The sequence below is a fragment of the Macaca thibetana genome, chromosome 13 (genome assembly GCF_024542745.1).
Source record: "Macaca thibetana thibetana isolate TM-01 chromosome 13, ASM2454274v1, whole genome shotgun sequence".
NCBI lineage: Eukaryota > Metazoa > Chordata > Mammalia > Primates > Cercopithecidae > Macaca > Macaca thibetana.
Genome location: NC_065590.1, coordinates 85,984,227 through 86,002,927, shown reverse-complemented (window position 1 = coordinate 86,002,927; position 18,701 = coordinate 85,984,227).

The window sequence follows — 18,701 nt, the reverse complement described above, 5'->3', positions numbered from 1 at the left end:
ACATGACAGCTTCATGTATCCATCCCGTAGCCATTGATCTTCGTCTCTGGATGGACCAACTCTGTGGACAAAGTTTAAGATAACAGAGTAGAACATGAGTAGCAAGCTGAGCCCAATTATCATGCTCCAAACTCAACTTCACAAGGCGCTACCATGACACGTCACCCAGACCATCTTCACATTTCTAGAACCTTCTAGCCATTGAGAAAGACCTGAAACTTTCTCAATGGGGACTTGGGAGTACCATTCAAAGATGTGGCATTCAAACGTGTTAGATTGAGACCCTAAGTAAGAAATATATTTGATAGTGCCATCTAGTACACATATACATATATAGATGTACATGCGTATCTATAAAAATGAAACAAACATTTCATAAAACAATCACCTCACTATGTAGGATGTACTAGGATATTTTTGATTCTATTCCATTTCATTCCATTATAATTAATTATGACTATAATTAGTTTCACTACTCTGACACAAATCTAGAACCAGGGTTGGGGTAGACACGGGACTCCTTTGAACAAATCTTCCAGGTTGTCCTCTACCTGCAGACCTGAAGGAGACTCATGAGGCTCTTGTAGCAGCCCCTACCATATTTGAATGACATCTGATAAATATTTTAAACAATAAAAAATAAGGGCATTTAAACATTTTTATGGCTTATCATTTTGCTTTAGTGTAATATGAATAAAATACAAGTTATTTTGAACTGAACTTTAATACTATAATTATTATATTAATTTAGTTATAAGTCAGTTATTGTCTTTAAATTTATTTTGGAAGATGGATGGAAGTAACAAATACTGGCCAGGCGCAGTGGCTCATGCCTATAATCCCAGCACTTTGGGAGGCTGAGGTGGGTGGATCGCGAGGTCAGGAGTTTGAGACCAGCCTGGCCAACATGGTGAAACCCTATCTCTACTAAAAATACCAAAAATTAGCCGGGCGTGGTAGCAGGTGCCTGTAATCCCAGCTACCCAGGAGGCTGAGGCAGGAGAATTGCTTGAACCCAGGGGGCGGAGGTTGCAGTGAGCCGAGACTCCACTGCACTCCAGCCTGGCGACAGAGCAAGACTCCATCTCAAAAAAAAAGAAGTAACATGTATCAATATTTATTGAAGCCTTGTATGTGCCCAGTATATTACACATGTTATCTTATTTAATCCTCAGGTTCACCCTAAAAGAAATATATTACTTTCATTATTTTACAGGTAAGGGAAATTGAGGTACAGAGAGGGGAAGAGCCATGATTGACTCCCTGCAACTCATCTGGGAGGGCACCCAGATTTACATGCGGATCTGTTTCACTACAAAGTGGTGCCCTTGACTTAACACTCCATCACTTTCCATACAAGCTTCAAACTGAACTCCACCTTCATTAGCTTGGTGAGCGCAGACCACCGAACACTTCTAACATCTCTCTTAGAGGTTATGTGTTGGCTCCTGCGTTCAGAACTATCCTAAAAGTAACTGAAACAAGGGGCTTTTGACTCCATGGATAAACAGTTGCTGGGGAGCAGACCTTGATTCTAGCCATTACTTAGAAAACAAATCAAATTCGTAGTCAGACTAGTGATGTTGTTGGAACTTTTCAAACATGAAGACTCATGTATGGACATATATGCTTGGGACCAAAAGCACTCTCCTTTTCCAAACAGCAACCTACACTTGACCTTTTGAGAGGCTGAGCTGTTGCTGAGGACTGTTTAGATGGAAGATTTGATTGTTGGTCATGAAGGCGCTGAGGAAGAGACAGGATGGTGTCCCGGGATGGAAGGAAGGCTCTGGACATCAGAACTTTGGGCCACTGTACTGCTGTGTAAATTTGCAAAACCTACTTAATCCTTATGGCCTATTTCCTCATCTGGAAAATGAGTTAAATGAGATCCACTTTATAGAATTGTTGTAATGATTATATAAGTAAACACATAGTAATATTATTTGATTTTATTATTATTATTATTATGATTTGTCACCCTAAGCATTTAGCTTTGGTGTCTCCAATATTCAGTACTCACATTCATGTTCAAATTTGGATGCTAGGTAGAAATGAAGACTTTGTATCTGCCACCAGAGAAGGCTATTTATTGTTTGTCATTGCCTGTCACAAACTCACAAAGATAGTATTTGTCTATCCAAAGGTACCTAATTCCTCAGTTTCTTATGTGACTATAAAGGGGCCTACTTTGATCTTACCATGAACACAAATCCTTTTGAAATTTCAATTTGTCAGTTTTGATATTTGCTCCTCTCTCTTTTCTGCTCCTTTTATCCAGGAAAGGAGGCACATTGTAGTTTTTGACTTAATAATGGGACCTATGTTAATAGTAAAGAAAGTTCAGAAGCCAAGAGAAGACCCGTGAAATGATAAAAAAGGTAGATGGATATATTTTTTAAAAATGTTCTGTCAAACACCTTTGAATTGGCACCATTGAGAATACCTTTCAACATGTGGGTTTAAGAAAACATTTTGCTTTATAAAGCCTCAGAGAAAATCTTGTGATAAAATTAGTCAGAGTTGCATAGAAATGGATTAAAGAAGGAACCAAAGGATTTAACTCATCAGCGAGAGCAGATAAAACCAGGTGCTCGACCTGGAATTCCCATAGGGTCAGGCCTCTGGAATTCCTACAGGGTCAGGCCTCTGGGTTTCCCACAGGGTCAGGGCTCTCCTCAGTGTTTTTTCACTGCTGGTTCCACAGATAAGAGGAGATGGGTGGAGAGATATGTTGTCCTGAACCGCTCACTTGCGCAAGCAGACCACAATTGGGAGGAGGTCCACTAGTATTTGAGGAAAACCATTTAGAAGTGGACATCTTAGGTTGGGAATTATTGAAAAGCATTAGCCCATTAGCTGTGAGAGAGATGAAAGATCATGAATCAGAGCGATATTAGAGTTTTCCTTTATCTGGAGCTGGATAGCCCTAAAATGGCCAGGGAGGTGGCCTAGATGGCCACAGTGGATAGTGCATTGTGAGGCTTCCATCTGGCTGGAGTTGTCCAAGGAAGATGGACCCATCACGGGCATGGGCTTCCCAAAAGGCTTGTCATGGTCCAAATGCTTCTCAGTTATTGGAAAAACAATGGTGTTCAAGGGCTGGGCTATCATTTGGATCTTTCCTTGAGGTCACTAACCCTGTAATGAAGAAGCACCTTGTCACTGGATACAATGCTGGTTCCTGGCTGCTGGGGACATTCTAACTCTGGTGGAGAGCTAACAACAAAATGAATCACCTTACATTTGCCTGCTGTGCCTTTTGCTTAAGGCTCTGTCTCTATCACAGGGTGTCTATGGACAGTAGTTGGCTCCCAATGTAATAGGCTGGCTTCAAGGAGCTAACTCTCCATTCCTCTGTGTTACAGAATACATGCAGACCAAAGGAAGATGCTTATCTGCCTGTCTGGTCCATCCAGAGTCATCACCTTCAAATACACTCTAACCCCTGAGCCCTGTCTAAGCTCACACAAAGCCCGTTTGGTGATCTCTTTGCATGGATGCGTGAAACAGTCCTCAAGGAATAATCTCACCCTAGTAGGCTACAGAGAAACCATACACACATACCCCAAACAGTGCAGAAAGTGCAATAAATCTTACAATCAAATAAAAGCTAAGTGTTATGAGAGCAGAGATGAAGAAATAAGGAATTCTGATGAAGAAAAAGGCAGTCAGAAATTGAGAAAACCTTCTTAGGGGAACTAGCAATTGAGCTGTGCCTTGAAGAACACATATCTAGATGGGCAGAGACAATGAGAGAGCTGGGAAAGGGGAAGGATTCCAGGAGGAGGGAACAGTGAACAAAGGGCTGTAGGCAGGACCCAGGAGTCAAGGCTGGAATGTGTGCGAGTGGGAAGGGAAAGTAGGGGGAGGCATCAAAGGTGTGTTGAATAGCCTTTAAGTTTTCAACAAATGACAATTATTGTACAAAGCACAGGCTTAGCCACTGAGAAAGGAGGGAGGGTTACAAAATGCCCACCTATCTTAAGTCTTTTGTTCTCCCTGGGGAGAACCTTGGGGCTGTTTTGGGACCATCAGTGCCCGTGAGTTTTCCATTGCTTAAGTTCTCTCTGACCATCTCTCTTGCTCCTGTCTTTGTTTGTTGAACCCTGATGTTGTGAACCATCTGACCCTTCCTCGTCCCCAATTCTTGCCTAGTTTTTGTTGACTCTGACTGACTTGTACAGCATCTAGTTCTCTGCCTATAAATATAAGGTGACCTAATCCTTCGATGCTCTGGCCAGCCCTGAGTGGAGTTCGTCTTCATGTGAATACAGACATCTTTCCCCTTGGTAGCTCTGGCTTCTGCTGAATGTTTTCTCCCTCCAGGCACTCACTTTGTTGTTATGTAGGCACACAGTTTCAACCCTGGGACTGCTTGGAGTGTTACAGATGCATCAGGAAAAAAAAAAAAAAAAAAGACCAAAAACAAACAAAAAAAGCAAAGCAAAAAAACTACTAAAAGAGTTCCAACTTCAATGAGTAATGAAGTTGCATGAATCCTAACTTGTGGTTCCAAAGGATTTCCGTAAGCCTCTTGATTTCCAAATGAGAAAATCATGATAAGCAGTTAATTAGCTCTTTAAGCAAAGGCGAGTCACCACAGACACTGCTGTGCACTCTACGCTCTCAGGAGAGGGAGGCCGCTGCCACATTCTGAAAAACATGCAGTGCAAGCATGAAAACGGAGTTCATAGAAATTCAAGTAATGTCCTTTGACTTTTCATTAAGCTGGGCATGTCCCAGTTACCCCTTGGGGACTTTCTTAATGTTATCATGGCAACATACAATTAAGTCAGATTACATTTTTTATATGCAGGGAGAGGTGCTAAGATACTATTCTAAATTATTCATCAGTTCACTTTTCACAAAACCACCCCAGATACGACTTTAAGATGTGCAATATTAAAAAAAACACAGATAATTTGGTATTGCTATATCATGTAAAGAAGCCTTTCTTCCTTTCCCCAGGGAGAACAAAAGACTTAATGGAACTCCACATGTGTCACTGTGCTTATCACAATTTACCGTATTACTCTGATTTATGTGGCAAGTTGTGAACTCCTCGAGAATTAACAGAAGTTTTCTCCCCAGGGCTGGAATATTTTGATTTCAGCATTATAAAGCCAGGGACAGCTCTGAAAAGGAGCTCAATCATTTCTTTCTCTGTGTGTGTGTGTGTGTTTGTGTGGGGGTGGGGGCAGGGGTGTATGTTGACCCTTGGTAATAATAAAACCGTCATTAGGGATTTATTAAGGGTACTGATTACATATAGGCACCTCCAGAATGGCATCACACTAGCGAGTCTTCAGGGTCTCCCTTAGTTTTCCGAGAAAAACTGAAAGGAGAGAGAATGAATTGGGATGCTGAGTTATACAGCTGGAGGTCAGCCCCAGTGGGGTAGAGCTTAGTGTTAGGAGACACTCTTTCACGGGTTTCTTGCACTCCTCTACATCTTGCAGAGTATGCCAAGATTACAAGGCCCTGATCACTCTTTATCTAGGCCATTTCTCAAAATTTATTTGCAGCAAGCGTCCTTGAAGGATGAGGTAATGTCTCCTCCAAGAAAGAGAGCAGCCTTTCTTACACCCTGCTGTAAAGCGACGCATTCCCTGAGTTAGTATTTTTCACTTCGAATGCATCTCACTTTGTGTGCATTCATCCAGATTCACCTGTGCTGGCCCTGAGGTAATTGGGGCTCGGTGACCGTGATGATGCTCTGGCTACTGATTTTGTTGTGAGTGAAAAACAGCTTTTTTCTCTGACTCAAGAAAGCAGCCATGGAATGGTGGCAAGTTAACTTGTTAACTTGCAAGTAATGTAACGTCTCGAAGCTACATAGACCCTGACAATTAATGTGTAATGCTTCCAGTGGCTTCTCTTTCCCTTGCCTATTCTGAAGATAAGATTCTTCTTGTTGGAATATCCTGTTTTACTATGCTCAGTTCTCAAATGCTCTTAAACCCTAGGTCTGAGTAGGAACCTTCTTTATTCTCAGGCTCTCAAAAAGAAGAGTTTATCATTGACCACTAAGAAATAAAATGCCACACATAAATTCCTACTGTGCTAGGCTTTCTCTAACAGGGTGTACTCAATGAGACTTGATTCATCGACCCCTGTGGGCAGGCTAGATAGAATCTTTGATGTGTGGAAAATAGTTGCTCCCTTGATTTTACATGTTCAATTGTTTTTTTTTTTTTTTTTTTTTTTTGGACAGAGTTTCACTCTTGTTGCCCAGGCTGGAGTGCAGTGGCATAATCTCGGCTCACCACAACCTCCGCCTCCCAGGTTCAAGCAATTCTTCTGCCTTAACCTCCCGAGTAACTGGGTTTACAAGCATGTGCCTCCATGCCTGGCTAATTTTTAAATTTATTTTTTATTTTTAGTAGAGACGGAGTTTCTCCATGTTGGTCAGGCTGATCTCAAACTCCTGACCTCAGGTGATCTGCCCGCCTCGGCCTCTCAAAGTGCTGGGCTTACAGGCTTGAGCCACCGCGCCCGACCACGTGTTCAATTTGATGACATCATTATGGGGCTGGGAGAAAAGTCCAGGTGCTTTATGTATCCACTTCTGGGCACATCCCCAAATTCAGATTCAGGGTTCCCTGGAAACCATGCCTTTGACAGTTACTTAGATGGTGGGCCCCAGGCACTCATTTGTAGGCCTTTTTCTGTTGTTTATGGGACATGTGAAAACGTGTGAGCCTGGGCCGATGAGCAATGGAAACTCCTAGTTCAGCACTTCTCTCCTGTCTACCAGGAAGTGGTTGTGTTGCGTTTGTTTTGAGAAGAAATGTGATTCTCTCCAGTCCTCCCCCAGCTGAAATGCCTGCTTTTATTACTACATCATACTTCTGAGGGGCCAGCCTGGCCAAGGAGTAGGTGACAACAGAACTGCACCTACTACAACCACCACATTCCAATAACAATCGTTCTTTGTGTATTAATTGTCTCCTATGCACCAGACTTCTTAAACCTATGATCTTTACATTCCACAGCAGCCGTGAGAACTGGGTATCACACTGCCTACTTTATACCCAAGGAGACAGGAACTAACTGGGTCACATAGCTTCAGTAGCTTCTGAGTGCCAAAGCTAGGATTATAACCTAGAGCTCTTTGAGTTCAAAATCTTTCCAGTTTATACTGGTGCCTCTCTAGTCCCACTTTCTTTGTAAAGGATCAGAAAGATGAGATGTGGTCTGTGAAATTCATGAAGACCTTCATTTCTCAGTTCAAATGCCCCCAAATAATCCATATCACTTATAGAATAGAGTCCAGTCTTCTGCCTTTCAGTCAGTTCTCTCTGTAGTATTGCCTCAATCATCTTTTTAGCCACATTTCCCACTCTTCACCCACAAACAGACCTTATACCACAGCCAAATGAAATATTAGTAATGCCCTGTAGCGTCATTCATTTTTCTCACTCTGTGCTTTTGCTTAGATATCCCAGCCTGAAACAGCCGAGGTTTTTCTCTAACAACTCCCTGAAATCCTACCATCTTTAAAGGTCTTAAATCAAATATTACCTCCATGAGGCCATTTCAGATTCCTACAACTGGATGTGAACATTTCCTGTTTTTGACATCACACCCTGTTTCCATGTCTCAAGGCTCTGAACACACATGGCCTTAGTGCACCTTCCTCCTTCTAGACTGTGCTTTTGAAAAGCAGGTTGTCCTGGGATCCCAGATCTTTCTTGTGCTCTGGATCCGTAAATCTCACTGCCTACCAAATATCTTCCTTGGGGAATTCTACAGAGAAATTCTCAACTTCGATACAGCCAGAACTGATCTAATCTCCTTCACGAATATAAGCCGCCTCCAGTGCTCCAGTCCCAGTCAATGACCCTCCTACACCCATTTGTCTAAGCTAGAAATAGGAATATCATCATTTACCCTTTTTTCTCCATCGGTTGTCACATATACTCAGTCGTCTAATCCTACTGCATCTACCTCCAAAATACACCCCAAATCTAAGAATTTCTCTCCATTTCGCCTGTATTTTCCCAAGTCTAAGTGACTATCATGTCTCATCAGATTACCATAGCACCTTTCTTAAAATTTATCTCTAAACATCCAGGTTTCCCTAACCCAAACCAATCCAAACTAGTATGGTGAGAGCAAGGCTTAAAAAAAATGCAAATCACATCATGAACTTTCTCCTGCTCAAAAAACTCCCCAGATCAGAAATTGAGCTTAGGATAAAATCTAAACAAATGGTTTGTGTGCTTTTTCTTTGCATGACTATTCGGCACCTCTCTAGCCATATCTCTCACAGTTTTTCCTTGCCCCTTTATGCTTTGTCCCTTCTAAACCTCATTCATTTCTTCAGATAAACAATGTTCATTCCCACTTTCATTTTTCTTCACCTCCAAGAATATGCAGCTTTTACCTTCAACCTGATTCACACATTTTTACCTGGCTACTCCTCTGCTCTATCTCAGGTGAGATATAACTTCTGAGATGCTTTCTCTGACCTCACAGCCTGGACTTGGTGCTCTCTGATGTGTTCCTCTATCACTGTTACTCCCCAGTCACAGCAGAGTGTTAAAGATGCTGTTTATCTGTCTGTCTTCCCAACTAGACTCATTAGAGAATATCTCTTAAAACCTTGAAATCTATGGAATTCTTTCCCACAAGGTATTTGTCTCCCCAACTAGATGTGAAGTCTTAGCAGAGCTTGGGCTAGGCTCCATGTAATTATAAACCTCCACGGAGCCTAGTGTATGGAAAGCATACTAAAAACTTGCCTTTTGATTATTTGAGAAGAAAACAGGTATTTTCTGTCTGCAGCTAGTCACATGGATTATTAGATATATTCCTGAGTCTTTACATTGCCATTTTTTTGTTGTTAAATTAATAATGTCTTGCTGGTGAGCAAGGGTTAATAGCTATTTTAAAAGGAACCAGAGAAAGTAGGAAAGAACTTGTCTATGTTCATGATGACATTAATTTATGAGTAAGGGTTGGAGGAGCAAGCCAATCAAATACTGGATGCCAAATTACCATATATCACACAATTTACGAGGCAGTCAAAAGTGTTATTAAATTGGAGACCAGAACAACCTTCTTAATTCATCCTTATGACAGTGATTGTAATGACTCTAAGAACCTGGTTTAACCTGAGTTCATCTTATGAAAGGCCTTTCATTTTAAAAAATTACATTTATTGAATTTTAAAGAAGGCTTAGTTTAAAAGGTATACAGTTAAAGCCTAATAAAAATGCCTCAATAATCAATCTATGTTCTATATTTGGGTCCGCATCAGCATCTAAGGAAGGCATACAGTGGATCCTGGTTTATACAAACCTAGTATTGATCCATTTCTTTTTTCTCTGCAGAACAAAACAATTAATCTCCAGATTTCATCCGAGTAATCCTGCTTTTTTTCAATGCTCCCATGGCCCTACCATCTCTCACCAGATTATAAGTTTTCTCTCCTAAGAACTCTAAAAAAGTCATTTTGACTGGCCAGTAGTGGACCTCTCTCTAATCCTTCTGCTTTGCAGGGGAAGCCAGCACCCATGCACCCAAGAAGAGCCCTGATCAAGGAGAAGGGCTTGCTTTTATCATTGTTTTGGGTCTCATTGGTCCCTGGCCTTCTGGACACAATAAGTATAATGTTACTTCTACCTCCATTGCTGGCTTGGCTCATGAGGAGCCGGGATACTGTAGCTGCAATAATCTTGCATGGCTTCCTACCCAGCCCCTAGCTCTAAGCACAAAAATGATGCTCAATAACACTCATGGCATGAGCTAAGAAATACTTTTATTTATTTTTTTTTAAAAAAATTTCTTGACTTTTATAATTCACTGGTTTATGCTATCACCTAGTTTATGTTATCAATTCAAGACTGACTCAAATAAGCATGAACCTTATGGTGTGTTTCTTCATGCAGGGCTGTCCTGCTCAGGGCATTGCCATACTTAGATGTAGTCAGTGCGGCTGGATGCAGCTCTGCCAAAGTTCATTGAATGGGAGTGAGAACAGCACTTCAGTATGCTGTGTTCCCTGGCTTCTATTCTCAGAGCAGCTGGCTTCCTTGGTGGCTGACAATCAGCCTCTTGGTGATGGCTTCCATCTACTGTGCTGGAGTGGTTTTTGGCCTTCTGCAAATGCTGGAGAACAAGGTAGCTTCTCAAATCTCAAATGAGTCTTTCTCCTAAAAGGACGTATGTCTGATAGTCCCTAAGTTGGCACGTGGACTCTGAGAGGGCCTGACATTTAAGTGGTTTAGATTATGGCTATGTGATTAGTAAGAGTTAAACATAGAGAGCCTATGGTGTGCCCAACGCATAAGAAGCACTTAATATTGTCAATGCCTTTTTCCTACTATTTTTTCACCCTGCCTCTGGATCCATCACACTTTGTCCCCTTGGTGAAGCTACTGGGCTTTTGTGGGAGGAGAAAGAGTATGAAAACCAAGAGTATGAGCTTACTCTTGAACAGTAAATATAAATTATTAATATAAACAAGCTTAGAAAAATGTTTTGGGTAGAAGCAACAACTCAAACTAAGATACAGAGATGAGAAATAACAAGGAGTGCATGGGTGTATTGGGATTTCCATGGAAACTCAAAGTGAGGCAAGAAGGGTCAGAATTGAGGGTGGAGAGTTAGGGATAAATCATTGAGGAACTCCTAGATGGTGCTAATGATCAAAGAGTTTGATCTGAAGTCAATGAGGGAAGCATTGGAGGGTGTTTTAAGTGGTGCTGGGAAATCTAGTCAGGTTTGCATTTTTGAAATATCGCTCACTATGGCTGCAATGTGGAGGAGGAAATGCTGAGGAATTAGTTAGAAGGCTGATACAGAATTTTACTAAGATAAACTGAGGCCCGAGGTAGATCAGTGGTGTGGAGAGGAAGAAGTGCTATTCCTACCCTGCCAAGCTCTTCTGCTCTGTAATTCTTCAACTAAGGTGTTTATGGTTCCATTTCAGGATATCTCACTCTCTCTCTTTGTCTGACTCTTAATGGTGATCAAAGCCTTGTGAAGGCTCTATGCTAGAGCTTCATGCATCAGTAATGAGTAGAATAGCAGGTTCAGGAGAGGAATTTCTTTTTTTTAGGTTACCTAACATCTTATCATTGTCCTGGTTATTTGTTCATGGGTCTGAGCCAAGGTGGCTTTCAGGGACTGACCTAGTGGTGTTCTGTCTCTACTGAACTTTGAGCTACTTGCCCCTAAGCATGCCCAGCCCAACATGTTCAGCATCTCCAGCTAGACTTCCTTTCTGCACACAGATAGGCACCAGGAAGCCTCAAGAATCTAGAGTCTAAGTAGCCTCCTTATAAGGAATGGGTACCCATTGTTGCTCTCTGCTTTCACTAGGATGGGTGGGGTTGTTTATGAAATGTGTCATGTAGCTTCGTACCACTCTTTGAGCCATTGCTTTGATTCTTCCTAGAATTTTAGAATCCATTACTGGTGATTAATTCTTATACCCCATTGTGTAAATTTCTTAAGAAATATCCTTGCTTATAAGTTGAATACTTCTAACAACAGGGATCTCATCCTTCTTGGAAGAACTTTCTAATTTAGGATTATCAGACTCCTAAAAATCTCCACCTATATTGTTAAAAAATCTGTATATTTGTACTTTCCATACATTGATCTCTTCTATTTTCTGAACCTAGTAGAACATGATGGAGCTGAAGAGATTCCCAGTTACCTTTTCTGTCATACAGACTCTTCTGCTCTTGAAGATGAGCATCCACTGTATATGTACTTCTTGATGTGGGCCTGTAGCTGACTGTAGCTAGGGCAACTAACATTTACAAATAATTAGGTAAACCTGGTGGGGATTAGCTGACAGTGATTTGAGAGAGATCTGAAGGAAAGAAGTACCAGATAGGAACAGGGCAAGAGGAGACAGAGAAGGAGTTACCAGTTAGGACTCTCTTCAACTGTAGACAGGCTTCTATCCTGTGGCAATAGGGGCATGAGGCAGGACTAGAGTCAGCTCCAGGCTTCCATTGTCCAAGCTTTTAACTCATTTAATAAGAGAGACTCAAATATAAAACCTGAAGGAAAGCTCCTGACTGGGGTGGCGTGGGTTATAACATCATCCTGGAGCGTCTCACTGTGGCTCGAGGGATGGGGTTACCACTTTGGGTGAGGCCTGTGTTGTGAGACTCTCCCGTGGCTGGGGTATGGAGAGTGGGAAAACACTGTGGTTGACAGCCCCCTCAGAGCAGTCTGGAATTGGGGAGAAACAATTCTAAAGAAGGGAGGCATTGTTTCCAGAAAAAGAGAAAGGATGTCAGATAGCCAAAATAAACTTATGTTCCTTATAGAGACTGAGGAAGAAAAAGAGGCAGAAAGAATGATTGAAGGAAGCCCATGATAAGCTTATCCTTAAGCTTCACAATTAAGCCAAAGCCGCTGGAAGGGCTTAATTTCTCAAGGCCAGAGGTCTGCCTCTTCGGAGCTTTCACTCTTCTGTTTGAAGAACGACATTCATACAGCACTGGGGTGTGTTTCCTGAACAATTTGTGTAAAACAAAAGGCCCCTGGGAGCCTGAGGTTCTGTCCAGGATAGATAATGAGACATGCGGACCCTGCCCATCATTCCCCAAATGATGCCTCCTCATCTTCCTGGGTTATGGAATTGTAGAGCAGGGACTGTGACAACATGCTTCGAAGACAATGTCCTGCCCTGTCTTCTAGACAGGAACTGAGAGAAGAGGTCAAAGATCTGGCCCTGAGCCCCTGGATTTTCGTGCACCCTGAAAAATCCTCCTTGATTTCAGTTCACTTTAACATATCTGGAGTTTGACCTTTTAATTGAATGGCCATTTAAATAAAATTTTAAAAAGCAATTGCAGCCCAAATATCTCCTTAATGTGATGTTTTGAAAAGTTGTTTCAGACTCTTTAAGCAAAACGCCTGCCTGTACTTTATTGTAATGATTTTCTCAATACCTCATCTCCCCAGAGCATTGGTGCATTGTAACTACCTTCTGTTTGCTGCTTAAGCTATTTATTAATCACATTCTTTCCTATTCAGCCCTAACCAGGAGAAATGACAATTTTAGGCATTTCTCAGTTACCTTCTATAAATTGGCCCAATTACTATATGATCTTATAAACTATTCCTTGGGGTATTTCACCCACTCCAGCACGGTAATTGGTTTGCTAAAAGGGAAAAAGAAAAAAATAGAAAACTGGGTCTTAATGCTGTGCTATGGGGTTTTGTTGAAGTTTAAGTTTTCTCTTAAATGGTTAAAGGAGTTTAAGGTGTATGTCATTATGGTAGCAATCACATTTAATGAACACATAAATGCTCACCACAATTTTAGTGAAAATATCCCATTTTCGGCATTTATAAACCTGGAAATTGAGGCTCTTTTTCTTCCCACGCAGGGTAGGCTGTGGGATTGAAAATCTAAATTGGTTGCAGTAACCATTCACTAAAGATTGGAAGATATACCCTTCACAATCAGGGCACATAAGCATCATTTACTTTGTCTTTCTACAACTTCCCTTCTAAGGCATTGAGATGTTTGTCCCACATCCCTGCCTCCCCCACAAAAGAAGAAGCCATTTTTAAGCTTCATTACTTGCAGCTTTGAGGAAACATAGCGCCCCTGTGAGATGCTGCAAACTGAGATGATGCCGCATGGATGGAGAGCAGGAGTGTGTGTGTGTGTGTGTGTGTGTGTGTGTGTGTGTGTGTGTGTGTGTGTGTGTGTGTATTAGCCTCATCAAACAGGTGATTTCCTGGATGGTATCCTGTGGGAGTCTTGACCACTGAGGACTCCAGGAATTAGGACACTTTGCCCTGTGGCTTTGGAACCTGGGTTTTATATAATTGGGCTATTTTTGGAAAAGCAAATTAGAAGTTGGAGATGGTACAGTATGAGAGGGTTAGGGAAGCCTTTTACTTGTATCATTCATATTTCCAACTTCCTTCAAACTCAGTTTAGGTTTTGTCTCCAGAAAGCCCTTCCTGAACTCCAGGCCTGAGTTAGTGACTCTGTTCTAAGCTTCAGCACCGTATGCCTCCGAGTCCCCACGACATTTCATTGAAATGAGCCATTTATGTCTGATTTCCTTTCCAAGTTGGGGACTCTGTCTCACTGCCATGTGCATAACTAGCACCCAGCACAGGGTCTGATGACATGATTGTAGAATCTGACCTGGGCTCAATGCTTGATATCCAGGGGTGCCTTCTTGGCAAAACCACAGCGACATATTCATAGTCACAGTCTATGTGGGTCAGAGTAGGAGGGAATTCCCTCTGGGTCTTTGGTACAGAATGCAAAAGAGAAGAGGGAGCTGCTATTGTGGGACATGCAGTAGGCTTTGGGGAGGGGACAGCCATAGTATTAGTAAAGTTGTGCAAAGGTCATATGGCAACAGAAAGGTCTGGTTGGGGTAAGGGAAAGGCAGATTGGCGAAAGGGAGCTCAGACAAAGTCCTTCCCAGCAATCAGGGAGCTGTTGCCCATAGGATATGTTTGGAGACATTGGTGGCTGCTTTCTAATCTATGGGAACTTTGCTGCCCCTGCCCCAAGTACTTTGGGGACATTAGTTTATTCTTAATATTGGAATATTGGAGACATTGCCCCCTAGTCATTGCTTTCTTTATTAGATCATGTGGTTGCCTGGGCTTTGCTATAAGTTTGGGGAGATGGGTAATTAGCTGACCTTCTAAGGTTCAAACGTAAGGGTTAGAATTCTAACTTTTTTCCTTAAAGTTGCTACTGTAATTGGTCTCATCTATTAAATGTACTGTATCATCCTTCACTGCCATGTATTTAATTATGCATTGTGGAAGGGTTTAAATAACAACTTTTACTTCTAAAAGCCTGCTCCAAGTCTTCCAGCATTACTAATAGAAATCCCAGGGAGCAGAGTCTATATTAAAATAGAAAATAAAAAATGCATAAACTGCACCAAGCCAATGTAATGGAAATCTTGCCAAAACATAAAAAAACATATGCATAATATTTTATTAAACTTAAGAAACACACATAAATTCCTCTGTGGGATCCAAGTATGTTAGTAATAGATATACCATAAAATTCAGTTACTCAACAGTCATAAAAGATAGCACAGATCAAGTAAATGCTTCCATTTTAAAGGAAACATTTTAAAATGAGAGAAAAATACATTTACTATATAATTACAACTGAGACAATGACAGTGATGTAGTCAGTGGCCTCAGGTCATCTCTGAGTAGCTCCAGATCTAGTGGAGAGAGTGGGAGTGGGGTTCTATATTAGTCAATGTTCTTCAGAAAAAGAGAGCTAGTGACATATGTATGTATATATACAAAGTCATCCCTTGATATACATGGAGGATTGATTCCACGACCCCCTGCATGTGCCAAAATCTGTGCATACTCAAGTCTGGCAGTCAGCCCATGGAACCCACTTATAAGAAAAGTTGGCCTTTCATATAGAAGGATTTTACCTCCCTCGACTACTGCATTTTTAATTTGCATCTTGTTGAAAACAATCCGCATATAAGTGGACACATGCAGTTCAAACCTGTGTTGTTCGAGGGTCAAATGTGTACATATATTTATTATAAGAGACTTATTGTAAAGAATTGGCTCCTGCAATTATGGAGGCTGAGAAGTCCTACCATCTGCAGTTGACAAAGTGGAGACCCAGGAGAGTCAATGGTATAGATCCTGTCTGCGTTCAAAGGCCTAAGGACCATGAGAACTGGTGGTGTAAGATCTAGTATGAATCTGAGTCCAAATGCAGGAAAAGACAGATGTCCCCACTCAAAGACAGGCAGAAAAAGAGAGAGAGAGAGCTCCTTCTTACTGCACCTTTTGAAAAAAATTTAGACCTTCAATTAAATGGATGAAGCCTACTTACATTAGGGAAGACAATCTGCTTTACTCAGCTTACTGGTTCAAATGCTAATCTCATCAAGAAACACCCTCATAGACATACCCAGAGTAATGTTTGACCAAATATCTGGAAACCTCACAGCTCAGTCAAATTGACACATAAAATTAGCCATCAAAGGTGCTGTCTCCTAGAATACTCCAGCAGAGGAAGGACCACCACCTGACTTTACAGTGGTAGGTGTGTGATATGTGTACAATACCACAATATAAAAAATTAACGTAGCTAGTCTTGTACTGAACATAAGGTATGCAACATGACACCAGTGGCTTAACTTATTAATGTACATTTCTTTCTGTCTAATATTTTGCATCTAAAGTAAAGTACTTACATCTAAATAGCTTTGGCAATGATTATAATAAAAATACAGTAGAAAAGACAAATGAATTGATATTGAAAGAAGGAATTTGACTCCTACTATAGAATATTGCTTTCCCAAGAGAAGAGGCTCAGAGTCAGCAAATGGAACAAAGATCCTTAGTAACCTTCTGATTTTGTATTCCCATGCAACTCATAGTTGTTAATACTGTGAACTTTCCATGTTGTTGCACTTATGTACAAATTTGGAAGCGGAGGAGCCAATTTATTTAGATAGTTTCTTCCGGGATTCATGACTCTCTCTTTCTTCACCCTCATCTACCAATCCAGTGGTGTTATGACATAGGACTGGGGAAAATCTCCCAAGGCTGGAGGGTTGAGGTTAAAAAGCAACAATTGCATGATGACAGTGGTTCTTTCCTTGTCTTGTTCCTCCATGACTACATCTCAGGAGGTAAGTCTAGGCAGCAAAATGCCATTTGTATGATAAGACTGTTTTAGGATGGAGTGAGTGAAGAATGCCAGAGAAACTGGTTACATTCTCATGCAGTAGGCATGTTGCTTGAACTTGGGTGCCCTTACCCCTGAGAATATACAAAGATGTAGAACAAACATGGCATCTTCTTGAAGCACCAATTTTGTCTGGTAATTTTGAGGAAAAATGATTTTCTATTAAGCCAACCAGATGCTTCACTGAGTAGAATACAAAATTTGCAAAAATTTTAAAAATTGCAACATGTGATTTCAGAGAAATTTTATGCTTATGGCCAGCTGCTGTGAGTTACATTTCCTTCCTTGGGGTTGAGTGCATACCCTCTTCTGTAATTAAAGATATTTAAGTGGAAAAGTTTGAGAGCTCTAGTGAAGATCATTTTCAGGTAAGTGGTTTGGTTTCTATACTCAAATATTTTGTTGATTTGCTGTCTGTCTCTGGGCAATACACCTGTTCTCTCTTTACCTGTGCCTTCTCATCTACAAAGCTGAAATAAAGTTGTATTTGTTTAAAATCTCCAGGCTGAAACAAAATGATCTCTGTAACACTTCTGAGCTGCTGGCTCTTTAATTTTCACTGGACTTGAGAAAAGTAGGTAGCTCTTGTGACATCTATGTTGTGTCCATCTTCTATCCTATTCCATTGAGTATTCTAATTGCCCTGTATCTCTAGGTCATAGCCTCTGAGAACCATCTCTGGAATGCCCTAAAAGATGCAGGATTTCAACGTTGATGCAGAATGTTCCTCTATCCCTTTATCATTGGGAAGAGTGATTGCAGCCATCTAGCAGGTGACAAGCTCCTATCAGCCTAGTGGGGGTAGCTGTGGAAGCACACGCCTTATTAAACACAACCCATGACAGATTGAAGTGATGGGAACACTTGCTATATGGTTTGGCAAAGACAGAGATCTTTTGGCCAAGTAAAGTCTGGAAATTACACATCTCAAATCCATTACAGAATAGCTTTATACTGAGGTCATAGTGATTTGGATATTCTAAAAAGTATCATGCCATTGACAGATTCTTCCAACATTTGTACAGAAAATCCCAAGGCACTTTTGTTTTGAGCAAATCAAATTTGAGTGAAAATTTAGTAAAATGTAATGAAGACACATTTGCATTGTTTGGGATAATCTGGTTGTAAATGCAGCTGGTAGTTTCTTCCTGAATGGTAGAAATGCAGGAGACCCAAAGGGATCCAGTTTAAAGGCTCCTGTCTTCAGGGACAAATAAAGGTGGGATACTGACTTTTCATCTGGAGCTGTTCTATTGGAGTATTTTACCCTAGGATGGTGACTTAAAGGTTCCAGCCTTCCTGAAAAACTCAACACTCATCGCTTTTCTGTATCCTGGGACAAGTCATTATATAGCACTGGGTCCAATAACAAGCATTGTCATCAGTGACATAAAGAGACTGCTTTTGCCTTGATGCCTGCAAAGTTATTCATTTACTTACCCAATAAACATTTTTGAATACTTACTATATGTTAGACATAATAGGATTTGATAACTGAATTATTTCCATTTATTTCTAAAAGAAAATTTTCCAAACCTATTGGCATCTATTGGTTTGAGTGCCAGGAAATGTTCACTTCTTGTTTCTGTTTTCCCACCCAACAGTCTTGAACAATGAATCTCCTTATAGTCTAACAACTGGGCCAGACCAGCTATCTCAGTGTTCCAGTTATTTGTGGCAACACAAAATGGCAGCCTGAGGCTGGAACCTTTTGCTTCTCCTGACTGTAGTCTACTATATCCCAAGTTTAGTTGCACCAGAATCCTTAAGTAAACTCTGGAATTTTGTACAGCCAGAAGACTAGTAAGTGTTTCCCAGCAGACTACAAGCTTCAGGAGGGCAATTATGATACTCTGTCCTTCCTCTGCAATGACACTTATCATACATTACTGTAGCTTCTTATTGAGCTGCCTCTTACCCCTTTTTTACTGGAAACTCAGAGGACAGTGGTGGTGTTTCCCTTCATTGCTGCTGTATTGCCAAAGTTTATAGACATATCGAG